The following is a 12,885-nucleotide window of genomic DNA, read 5'->3' as shown; positions in this document are numbered from 1 at the left end:
ACTTGCAGGTGACTAAGGAATTTAGTCAATCATCTTCATTATTTGTTGTCTTTTCTGGGAAACGTAGGGGTCAGAAAGCTACGGCTACCTCTCTTTCTTTTTGGCTGAAGAGTATCATCCGTTGTTTGACAACAGCCTCCTGAACGAATTACGGCTCTTTCCACTAGGGCAGTGGCTTCTTCATGGGCATTTGGAAATCTGTTGAACAGATTTCCAAGGCTGCAACTTGGTCGTCTCTTCACACTTTTTCCAAATTTTACAAATTTGATACTTTTGCCTCGTCAGAGGCTGTTTTTGGGAGAAAGGTTCTTCAAGCAGTGGTGCCTTCCATTTAGGTTCCTGTCTTGTCCCTCCCTTTCATCCGTGTACTATAGCTTTGGTATTGTATCCCATAAGTAAGGATGAAATCAGTGGACTCGTCATATCTTGTAAAAGAAAAGGAAATTTATGGTTACCTGATAAATTTATTTCTTTTACGATATGACGAGTCCATGGCCCAAACTGTCATTTTTCAAAAAAGAGGTTTTTATTTTTGTTAAACTTCAATAACCTCTGCTCCTTGGCTTTTCCTTTCTCTTCCTAACTTCGGTCGAATGACTGGAGTGGGAGGAAAGGGAGGAGCTATATATACAGCTCTGCTGTGGAGCTCTTTGCCTCCTCCTGCTGATCAGAAGGCGATATCCCATAAGTAAGGATGAAATCCATGGACTCGTCATATCGTAAACGAAAGAAATTTATCAGGTAAGCATAAATTTCCTTTTCAAGCTGACGACATCATTGTTTAAAGGCAGCATCGCCAAGAGGCTGTTTACTATACATCTCCAATGGGTGGCGTTGTTGGCAAAATATTGCAACCAGCATCGCCACCAACATTGACGATTTATAGTAAAGGATCCTTTTGAAATATAGCTCTGAGTCTAATAAATATACCTATTTACCCTTATACCGCAACAAGCCCACCGCAATCACCCCATGTCTACTTTACCCCTACACTGCCAAAGGCCCACTGCAAAACTCCTTCACTACTTAACCCCTACACTGCCCCAAGTCCACCGCAAACGCCCCCTAACAATTAACCCACTACAATAACCGCCTCACCTATTAACCCCTGCATCACCACAAGTCCACCATAAACACCCCTTAACCCCTACACTGCCACATGCCCATCGAAAAAAAAAACCTAACCTGTTAACCTCTAAATCCCTACACTGCCACAAGCACACTGCAAACACCCCCTATCCTATTAACCCCTACTCCATTTAACCTCCTAACAGTTAACCCCCAAGACCCCTAACCTAACACCCCCTAAGCAATAAAGTTGGAACTAGGAACTTGTTCAAAGTTTTGCGATTCAAGATAAGCCGAAAAGTAACCTCCTTTATGGTACTGTATTAAAATTTGTCAGACAATTTAGGATACCTAATGCTATATGACACTAGTCTTGATTTACTATTCAATGTATTATTTCAGATCAAGTAACCCAAAATTCAGCTTTTGAAAAAAACTTGATTTATTAAAGAACTAATTGCATCTGTTAGAGATATCCACAAATAAATATACAACTGGGAAATCTCAATTCTTAACAATATTAACATTCACAATCCACCATATTTGTCCAGTTTACTTCAACCATCCTATTATTTAGATTCCATATAATATGATTTACAATCACTAATAGTTGCCATTACTTCACAGCAATTTTAATATTTATGTTATTTTTAGGCAGAAAAAAACTAAGACATAATGGTGCCACTAAATTATTTTGCACATCACAGACCTTATTATCTGGGTGATGTTAATTGGGTGGCTTCCATAATATGCTTTACCCTTAAAACAGAGTTCTTACAATATTTTTATGTAACAATAAATGCACAGTTGTGTTTGATTTGTGAAATTAGTAATGCCCATCAAATATTAGAATGTTCTTGTTACTGGTCCAGCCAACAACTTTTTTTCCCTATTTTTTGTAGCATTTTCCATGACAATCCATTTGCAATATATATTATAAAATCTGAATTAGTATTTGTAAATATAATTAGAGCATGTGGATTTTTAAACGGTTACTGCGATATTCAGTAAATTTAAAAAAAAAAAAGAGCAATACTACAAAAGAAACAAAAAATTATAAAGGTGATGTCATAATAATGAAAAAACAGTCTTGTAGTGCTTCTGATTGTATAAACAGAAAATCAACTAATACGTGATGAGAAGCTGAACATGAAATCCAAGCCTTCTGTTATGGACTTACTGTAGAGTGGATTCACCACAAATGATTTCACTTTAAAATGAGACAAACGTCATCAGTTAAATAAAATCTGTTAAATGTCTTCTGAGCTAATATAGTTCAAGACTTGAGAATTCCGGCCTTGTGTTGGAGGCATTCGGTATCGAATATTTTTCCAGAATTTAGTATTTGGTGAAAGAGCAGCTTCAGTAAGTTCTCCTTTCCAGCGGACAACGCCTTGCTTTTGTTTGATGTACTTGATGGATTCTGGCATGTGCACGTAATCTGTTATTTTCTCCAATTCAATTAAAATAACTTTAAGTTTATTCCGAATGAGAGCATCATACATTGCTATTTGTTGTTCAAAGTCATTGCCTAAACTATTGTCACTAGAGGTGTTTTCTAACACAATGACCAATCTTCTGCTTTGTGAGATTGCTTCATCTATAAGGTCGGCAACAGCTGCAAAAAGAAAGGATTTTAGATTAGCACGTTTCATTTAAAGATTCGTCAACACTACAATGTTATAAAATAAACAGCAGAAAGCGCAAATCACAAATTTAAGCTTGTACTAAAACATTAACATTTGTGTTGATTTATATTTCTGATGAACCAATATATGTTGTATCACTAGCTAGTACAACAAGCAGAGTGTTTTAAAGATGTTGGCTGGATCATATGGCAGAATCCACATAAGAAGCCATAGGGGAAGCAAGGAAATTCGATCATGCTAAGAAGATAGGGAGCAAGCGTGAGGTTAGGAGGTAAGCAGCGCTGCGGAATCTGTTGGCGCTCTACAAATACCTGATAATAAAAAGCACAGTTAATAAATTAGAGAAATCCAGCAAGCACCAGTGGAAGAAGGTGATAAGGGGAAACTGCGGTGTGCAATGTGTGATACATATGTTGGATACAATGTCAAACGGTTTCATTTACAGTATTTTCAAAGGGACTGTGCAGTCAAAATGTAACTTTCATGATTCAGATAGAGCTCAGAGTTAAAACAACTTTCCAATTTACTTCTATAATCTAATTTTCTTTGTTCTTTTGGTATAATTTGTTGAAAAACATGCTTAGGTAGACTCAGGAGCAGTAATGTACTACTGGGAAATAGCTATTGATTGGTGGGTGCACATATATGCCTCTTGTTATTGGCTCACCTGATGTGGTCAGCTAGCTCCCAGTAGTGCATTGCTGCTCCTTCAATAAAGTATACCAAGAGAATGAAGCCCATTTTAGTATGCATGTCCCTTTAATCTGATCCTTAAACTTAAAGGAACACTGAACCCAATTTTTTTCTTTTGTGATTTAGATAGTGGGGCCTATCTATCAAGCGCCGAACGGAGCTTGATGGCCTGTGTTTCTGGCGAGTCTGCAGACTCGCCAGAAACACAAGTTATGGAGCAGCAGTCACAAAGACCGCTGCTCCATAACCATGTTCGCCTGCTCTGAGCAGGCGGACAGGAATCGCCGGAATTCAACCCGATCGAGTACGATCGGGTTGATTGAGCTGCTGGTGCAATGCTGAATACGGAGAGCGTATTGCTCTCTGCATTCAGCGATGTCTTGCGGACCTGATCCGCACTGTCGGATCAGGTCCGCAAGACATTTGTTAAATAGGCCCCAGAGCATGCAATTTTAAGCAACTTTCTAATTTACTCCAATTATCAATTTTTTTTGTTTTCTTGCTATCTTTATTTTAAAAGCAGCAATGTAAATCTTAACATCCAGCCCATTTTATGTTCAGCACCACGGATAGCGCTTGCTTATTGAAGGCTTACATTTTCCCACCAATAAGCAAGCATAATCCAGGTTCTCAACCAAAAATTGGCCGTCTCCTATGCATCACATTCCTGTTTTTAAATAAAGATAGCAAGAGAACAAGGAAAATTTTATGATAAAATGATAATAGAAGTAAATTAGAAAGTTGCTTAAAATTGCATGCTCTATCTGAATCATGAAATAAAAAATTGGGTTTAGTGTCCCTTTAAACAAGCGATAGAAAGAGAGAGAGAGAGATGAAGCAAATAATGAACCATGGATGAATTAGAGTTTTTAAAAAAAGTTGTGGATTGTCAGAGAAGGGACATGTCTTGCAGCAGTAAAACTGTGATTTTCTGATGTAAAAACAACATGCACTAAATTATTAGAGCATGTAATTAGTGCAATACTGATAGTAGCCCCCAAAAAAATGCTGGCATGTAAATTAATATCTTGTAAAGTTTCCTATGTGCAGACTTCACTCGATTCTCTAAAAAAAAAAGGGGGCTGAACCTGGAAGGCTCAGTGAGTAGCGGGCTGCCTCCCATGGAGACTAATCATGCTCTCTTCTATTTCACAAGGGAGAGCAAATGTAACAAAGAACACCTGATAACAATATATAAATCAAACTTTACATTTACTTCACATACATGTATTTTTCTATCTGTACAATCAGTGCTTTACATATTTTGAAACAAATTTGTCACCTTAAATTTGGCAAGAAAAAAAACAAAAAAAACCTTTGCAGCTGTAACATGCTTAGAAATTACCATGAGACCTGTGAGAACTTTTCTGATGCTCAAGGAACTCCCCTGTTCAACAGAAAACAAAATGTATGCTTACCTGATAAATTTCTTTCTTTCTGGATATGGTGAGTCCACGGCAGAATCTTCAATTACTGTTGGGAATATCACTGCTGGCCAGCAGGAGGAGGCAAAGAGCACCACAGCAAAACTGTTAAGTATCACTTCCCTACCCACAACCCCCAGTCATTCGACCGAAGGTAAATGGAGAAAAAGAAGCAACACAAGGTGTAGAGGTGCCTGAGGTTTCGGTAAAAAATAACTGTCGTCAATTAAAGGGCAGGCCGTGGACATATCCAGAAAGAAAGAAATTTATCAGGTAAGCATACATTTTGTTTTCTTTCCTAAGATATGGTGAGTCCACGGCAGAATTTTCAATTACTGTTGGGAATCAATACCCAAGCTAGAGGGCACAGGAGATTAGGGAGGGACAAGACAGCGATACCTAAACAGAAGGCACCACTGCTTGAAGAACCTTTCTCTCAAAAGAAGCCTCAGCCGAGGCAAAAGTATCAAATTTGGAAAAAGTATGTAGAGAAGACCAAGTTGCAGCCTTGCAAATCTGTTTCACAGAAGCTTCATTTTTGAAAGCCCAGGAAGAGGAACCAGCTCTTGTTGAATGAGCTGTGATTCTTTTAGGAGGTTTCTGTCCAGCAGTCTCGTAAGCCAAATGAATTATACTCTTCAGCCAAAGAGAAAGAGAAGTAGCCGTAGCTTTCTGACCCTTGCGTTTCCCAGTAAAACAAACAATGCAGAAGACTGACGAAAATCCTTAGTCGCCTGCAAGTAGAATTTCAGAGCGCGCACAACATCCAGGTTGTGTAACAAACGTTCCTTATGACAGGAAGAATTAGGACATAGAGAAGGAACAACAATTTCATGATTAATATTATTGTTCGAAACAACTTTAGGAAGGAAACCAAGCTTAGTACGAACAACCACCTTATCAGTATCAAAGATAAGATATGGGGAATCACACTGCAATGCCGAGAGCTCAGAGACTCTTCGAGCAGAAGAAATAGCAACAAGAAACAGAACCTTCCAAGATAATCTCTTAATATCTAAGGAATGCATTGGCTCAAACGGAGCCTGCTGTAAAACTTTAAGAACAAGGTTAAGACTCCATGGAGGAGTAACAGGTTTAAACACAGGTCTGAGTTTAACCAAGGACTGACAAAAAGATTTTACATGTGGCACATCCGTCAGACGTTTATGCAACAAAATAGACAAAGCAGAGATCTGACCCTTCAGAGTACTAGCTGCCAAATCTTTCTCCAGACCTTCCTGGAGATAAGATAAAAACCATCATGCAACAATAACACAAGATTAAAAAACAAACAAAAAAACCCAGCAGCAAACCTGTTTACAAAACGCAGTGAGGGTTTTACCTCACAAGGTCCCAACTGCTTAAAAGCCACCACTGCCCTACTGAAGAGACTGACGTGGGGTATGGCTAGACCCAAGGAAAGATCATAGCAAACCTACTTTGCTTTTAAAATAATAAAATCTTTATTGAAGTAAACTTCTTTTCAGACACCAAAAAACTTCACCTCCTCCTTGCACCGCAGGCAAAGAGAATGAAGAAGTGATATTCCCAACAGTAATTGAAGATTCTGGCGTGGACTCACCATATCTTAGAAAAGAAATATAAATTACTCTTTATATTTTGCAATTTTTAAAATAATTACTTTAGGCTTTATTGATTTTAGTGCAGTGTTCTCCCCAGGTCCTATTAAGGGCTAGATTACGAGTGGAGCGCTAACTGTTTCAAACAAGCGATAAGGGGTATATAAAGAAGCACACTTATTACAGGTTGAAAGTAAAAGAGTTTGCTTGAATTTAACGCGTCAGGTTAGCGAGACTTCAGAGCTATGGTTAACTGTTGCACAAGACAAAAAAGTGGCACAAAAAACATCAAAAATACATTTAAAAGTATATTTACACTCATAATAACAATGATAAAAATATATATGTGTATACATGTGTGTAAAGATGTATTTTACTCTATATTTACTGTACATATTTCACATTCCAATGTATTTCACTTACAGGAAAATGTATTTATTTTATTCTTAAATAAATATTTCTATTTATATCTATAGATATATATTTTCCTATAGATATATAGGTATAGATATGTATTTTACATGAACAGTATCATATATATATAGCTCTGGTTAACTGTTGCGTGAGACAAAAAAGTAGCACAAAAAACATAAAAAATACATTTAAAAGTATGTTTACATTAAAAATAACAATAATATATTTTTTTATTTTTAGACTGCATTAAAAAGTTATAAGGGCTCAAAGATATGAGGTCTCAGATGTTAGGAAAAAAAGGGCTTTAAAGGGACAGTATACACTCATTTTCATATAACTGCATGTAATAGACACTACTATAAAGAATAAGATGCACAGATACTGATATAAAAATCCAGTATAAAACTGTTTAAAAACTTACTTAGAAGTTCTATGTTTAGCTCTGTTGAAAAGGTGGCTGGAAAGCCCACTGCAAGTGGAAAATAAGATACTCCCCCCCCTCCCCCTTCTTTTGCATATGAAAAGACCCTTTACACAAACAGGAGCAAGCTGGAAAAGGTAGCTGACGGTATTCACATAAAACTTTGGGGCTTGGTTAGGAGTATGAAAATCAGAGCAATGTTACTTAAAATTAAGCAAAACTAGGGGGGCGGAGTTTGACCAAGCAGGGGAATGGCTGCTGGTTGCTGAAGCTCCGTGTACAGATACCATTCCTGGAGCTGTAATTTGCTGTGAGATGGAGCCTGACGCTCACAAATTATAGGAGGCAGCTGGAGAAGCTATACTGCCTGTATGTAGGCGAGAAAAAATTAAAGGCGACTGTGTGGATCACTGTTTTTAAAGCAGCAGAAGACGGAGCAGGTAAATCCCTGCACAAATGCAACGCCGTAACTACTGAATCCCTAATCCGGATTAAAACGAGCAAAGAGGAGAACTGCGGGCCACAGACTAAAGCATCGTATCTACTTACCGAGGGGACACATAACAAGACCGGCAGCGCTTTCCTTTTCTATGCGGCCTCCGTATGCTGGACGGCGCCATTTTGACCCACGTGGCCAGAAGCGAGACGGCCTCAAGAGAGCTGAGTATAACAATGTGGGGTGATAAAATACATGAACGGGGGTGATCTGCTTGCTAAATAGAACATGTAAATGTAGCATATGATTACGTTAAACGGCTGGCAGCAAATAATAGATGGATAAAAGTTGCACTTAAGGGGTTAATTCCCTAGGGGTGCCCTGCACAGGACTTATGCAGCCATAAGCATAAGGAACTCGAATGTCTGGCACACACCGCTGTTACAAATTGGAGCTTATAACAAATATAAGGTATTGATGCAACCATATAACATTACCCACATTTATACCTGAGTGACTCTAACATAAAATCTCCGTATATAACCACGTGCGTTACAGGCACGGCAACACTAAAACAATGGCTACGAAGTCTAAATCGAAAGGAGAAAAAGGTACTAAAAGCCAAGCTCCATTGACAACTTCTGTTAGTAGCTTTTTCCAGAGCTCAAACACCACTAATGCAGAAACAGACACCACAACCCCAGCAATTAATATCTCTACACCCTCTCAAAATGCCATACCTGAAATCCCTGCAGATTACGCATCACAAATTAAAGCAGATATTGCCAAACTACCCACTAAAGCAGATTTTGACGCCCTTAAGGATATCATAACCACAGATCTGGCTAATATGAAGAGGGACCTCAATGAAATAGGGCAGAGGATTGAAGATGTGGAAGAATCACAAGACACCTTGAACTCCCTATTTGACAATGTTACTGCCCAAGCAAATATTCAATATAGCCAAATAGAGACACTGCAAGAGAAAGTTGAAGAGTTAGACAATAGGGGGCGCCGAAATAACTTGAGGATCAGGGGGGTCCAGGAGACTGTCTCACACACGGACATTCTTAACTGTCTTCAAGGCCTTTTTAGGTTTTTGCTTAAAGATCATCAGATTCCTGATATAGAACTAGATAGAGCACACAGGGCTCTGAGGCCCCCACCCCCTCTGAATGCTCCACCAAGAGATTTAATTATGAGATTTCTACGTTACACAGATAAGGACAAAATATGGCAAGCAGCCAGAGTAACCCCTAATATTCTCTGTCTGGACCATAACTTACAGATCTACCTGGACTTAATTCCCTCGACAGTACAAAGAAGAAAAGAGGTCCGTTTCATCACTAAAGTCCTGCAAGACAAACACATCAGGTATAGGTGGGGATTCCCGTTCAGCCTAAATGTGACACATGAAGGTCGCTCAGTGGTCTATAGAACTGAACAGGACTTGCCTCTTTTGTCAGAGGCTCTGAATCTTTCTTTTCCAAAACCCCATCCTTCTGATGTTCGATCAGGGGGACCTGAGCCTTCATTTCAAAAACCACCATCCAAAGGACCATCGCAGAGCTGGTCGAAAGTTTCTCCGAAACGGAAGAAAAATCGAGATCTCACTGATATGACTGTAACCGGAGATAAAACCACTTCTTAACTTTCTACCCTGGACTGGTAAGGTTGATGTAGACTTTTATGGGTCACTATTGGTATTCTCTATAAGGGAAAGATGCTAAACAGAACAGAACTATTCCAGGGGAAAGAACCCAGACTTGAATAGCTGCATAATCAGTGCCTAACCATGGCTGTATGTGGCTTGTTATAGGACTATTGACTTCTGTATACTACATAGAAAAGTTAACAGGATACACAGTCGTATTAATTGATTACGATAGGTGTTAGCTAAATTACCTTAGGTTGTTTACAATGTTTATAAAACGTTATGCCTTTATCTCACAAGATTATTATATCCTTGTTAAGCAGGAATAGGTATTGTACAAACTCCTCAAGATGATGTTTACCTCAATTGGCGGGTTTGTCCAAGAGGTTATATGTTCATTTATGTTATTATGTCTTTTTTGTTGTTATTGTTTTTTGTCTTGTTCTCTTCATAATTGCAGTCTAAATTCAGAGTGCAGACACAGAGATGCAATCCCAGGGATACAAATATGTCTTCTCCCACAGTCAAGTCAGTATAGCTCACAGAACACTCTACTATCTAGACATGTCTACAAGGGCTATGCCCACCACAGATTCTCAGGTATTGGGGTTCTTTTTCTCACACCACATAGGTCAGTAAAAAATGAAAAATGCAGGCACAAGGGATAAGTAATTTGAATTTAATTACAGCTAACACAAAGGGGCTTAACAACCAATATAAACGAAATCTGGCCATGAAAGATTTTAAACAGAAAAAGGGGGATATAGTTTTCGTTCAGGAAACACACTTTCTCAGGGGACGGGAACCTAAAACATTTGCTTATAAATTTGGTCCCACGTACTATGCATCTAACAATACAAAGATAAATGGTGTGGGTATCCTTATAAACAGAAAGATCCCATTCACGCTAATTAAGAAATATTCAGATAAAAATGGACGTTACATAATATTGATAGGGAAGATATATAATTCTATGGCCACTCTTGTGAACGTGTATGCCCCAAATACTAAACAGGACGTATTTTTCAAACATTTGGCTAACCTGATCCTAGAGGCCTCAAAAGGATCAATCATAATGGGGGGTGACTTTAATCTGACGTTAAATCCCACTTTAGACAACTCGAACCAGACCTCCTCTGTCCCACACAAAGTGATTAATTCGGTCAAAGCATATATGAGAGATCTGACTCTACACGATACGTGGAGAATAACATACCCAGAGAGTAGGGAATACACTTTCTACTCCAATCTGCACAATAGACACTCTTGCATCGACTATTTCATGGTAGATGTTACTAGTTTAGCTATGGTCACACGGCTGAGGATACTTCCTAACTCGTGGTCAGACCATTCAATGGTTAGATGCGAGTTTCACTGGCCTCACATTCCGAGATGTCACAGAGTTTGGAGAATGGAAGATAGTATAGTTGAAGATCCTATACACTATCAGCGCATTGAAAAAACCATGATGGAATACTTTATTCTTAACGCAAACACACACCCCAAAGTAGATAGTAGAACTCTGTGGGATGCGCATAAGGCAGTTATAAGAGGAGAAATGATTAGCATTCATACTTTTCAGACCAAACAGACTAATATAATCCTAAATGATGCACTAACCTCACTCGCACTTCTAGAAGAACAATTGACAAAACACCCAACACAGACAGACATTCTCCAAAGACTAGCAGACTGCAGGACACGGGTCAATTTCTTATTGGGCAAGGAATGTAAACAACAAGCCCATAAGCTAAATCAGAAATACTATGAGGGTGATAACAAGAGCGGTCCAATATTAGCTAGGAAGCTAAAAAGAAGGATTAACAGGAACTATATCTTAACACTACTTGACAAACAGAATAAAGAGATCCACACTTCCGAACAGATAGCGGAAAGCTTCAGGTTATATTATGAAAAACTTTATAATTTAAGCGGGGGGGGGCAGCGCGACAGTCAGATAAAGACAAAAGCATCAATGAGTACCTGAGGAACATATCCCTCCCACAAATAACAGCAGAGCAGAATCAAACTCTAGAGGAACCAATAACTTATAACGAAATTAAAAATGTCATATCTCAGCTCCCTACTAACAAGGCCCCAGGCCCTGACGGCTTCACTAACCATTATTTTAAAAAGTTTAAAGATATATTGATACCCCATATGCTATCCCTTTTTAATGATACCACAGAGGAGTCACCTTTCACATCCTCAGGGCTGGAGGCTCATATAACAGTCTTGCCAAAACAAGGCAAAACCCCAAATAAAACCGAAAATTTTCGTCCCATTTCCCTCCTGAATGCGGATATAAAAATATATGCGAAAGTACAAGCAAACAGATTAAAGTTAATTCTGCCGCATATTATATCTAATGACCAGGTGGGTTTTATACACTCGCGGGAAGCAAAGGATATTACGGTTAGAGCTTTCCACCTGATCAATCACATACAAACACATAAGATACCAGCGGTAGTGGTCTCAACCGACGCGGAGAAAGCTTTCGACCGCGTCGGTTGGGCCTTTTTACGTCAGACACTCCGGAAATTTGGGATGGCTGATTCTTTTATATCCAAGGTGTTTGCTCTCTACACGCTACCAGTAGCAAGAGTAAGGGTGAATGGTATTCTATCAAATAAATTTCACATAACCAATGGAACAGGACAGGGTTGCCCCTTATCTCCCCTGTTATTTGCCTGTGTGGTGGAAGTCTTAGCATCAAAAGTAAGATCCAATAGGGATATTTCGGGCATTGAAATTATATCCACAAAGCACAAAACCTTATTGTATGCCGATGACGTCCTGTTTTTCCTTACAAATCCGTCGGAATCAATTCCACATTTATTACAGGAACTAGATAACTTTCAATTGGTTTCTAATTTCTTAGTGAATAAAGGTAAATCAGAGATGCTGATTCTGCAATGCAATGATGAAATCACGACACGCATAACAGGGATATGTTCATTCAGAGTACAAAACTCTGGTTTAAAATATCTGGGGGTTATGCTAGCCCCCACCTCACAAGAGATGTTTCAACTTAATTATAAACCTATGCAGAAAGCCTTTATTGCAGATATGTCATCTTGGAGGTCACAACATATAACATGGCTGGGTCGCATCCATGCCATAAAGATGAACATTCTGCCACGCCTCCTTTATCTACTACAGGCCTTACCCATCCCTCTTCCTCTAAATTATCTATCTAACTTGCAGAAACACATATTTGACTATATTTGGGACAAACGCAAGGCTAGAATTAATAGAAAACTTATGTTTCTACCTATAAAAAACGGAGGGCTTGGAGTTCCCCATCTTAAAAAATATAGACAGGCAGTTTTCATGCAAAGGTTGGTAGATTGGTTCACAAATTATGATACCAAGGCCTGGGTCAAGTTGGAACATGATATAGCTGGGTAAAGCCACTTGGGGGTGCTATGTTGGCAGCGGAGGGGGACACTACAGGCAGGCATTTCTCAGAACGCAGTAATTTCAGAAACAATTAAGACATGGGATAAAATTTTGAGAGAATATCCCCTTGTATCCTCCAGATTC

The 12,885-nt window shown here is 38.9% G+C and overlaps 1 pseudogene; it reads right to left on the bottom strand.

Moving 5' to 3' along the window:
• Positions 1–1,492: 1,492 nt before the first annotated feature.
• LOC128654015 (interleukin-1 receptor type 1-like) overlaps positions 1,493–12,885 on the bottom strand; it is a 244,847-nt pseudogene continuing 233,454 nt past the window's right edge.

The sequence above is a fragment of the Bombina bombina genome, chromosome 3, assembly GCF_027579735.1.
Source record: "Bombina bombina isolate aBomBom1 chromosome 3, aBomBom1.pri, whole genome shotgun sequence".
Taxonomy (NCBI): domain Eukaryota; kingdom Metazoa; phylum Chordata; class Amphibia; order Anura; family Bombinatoridae; genus Bombina; species Bombina bombina.
This window is presented reverse-complemented; position numbering and strand designations above follow the sequence as displayed.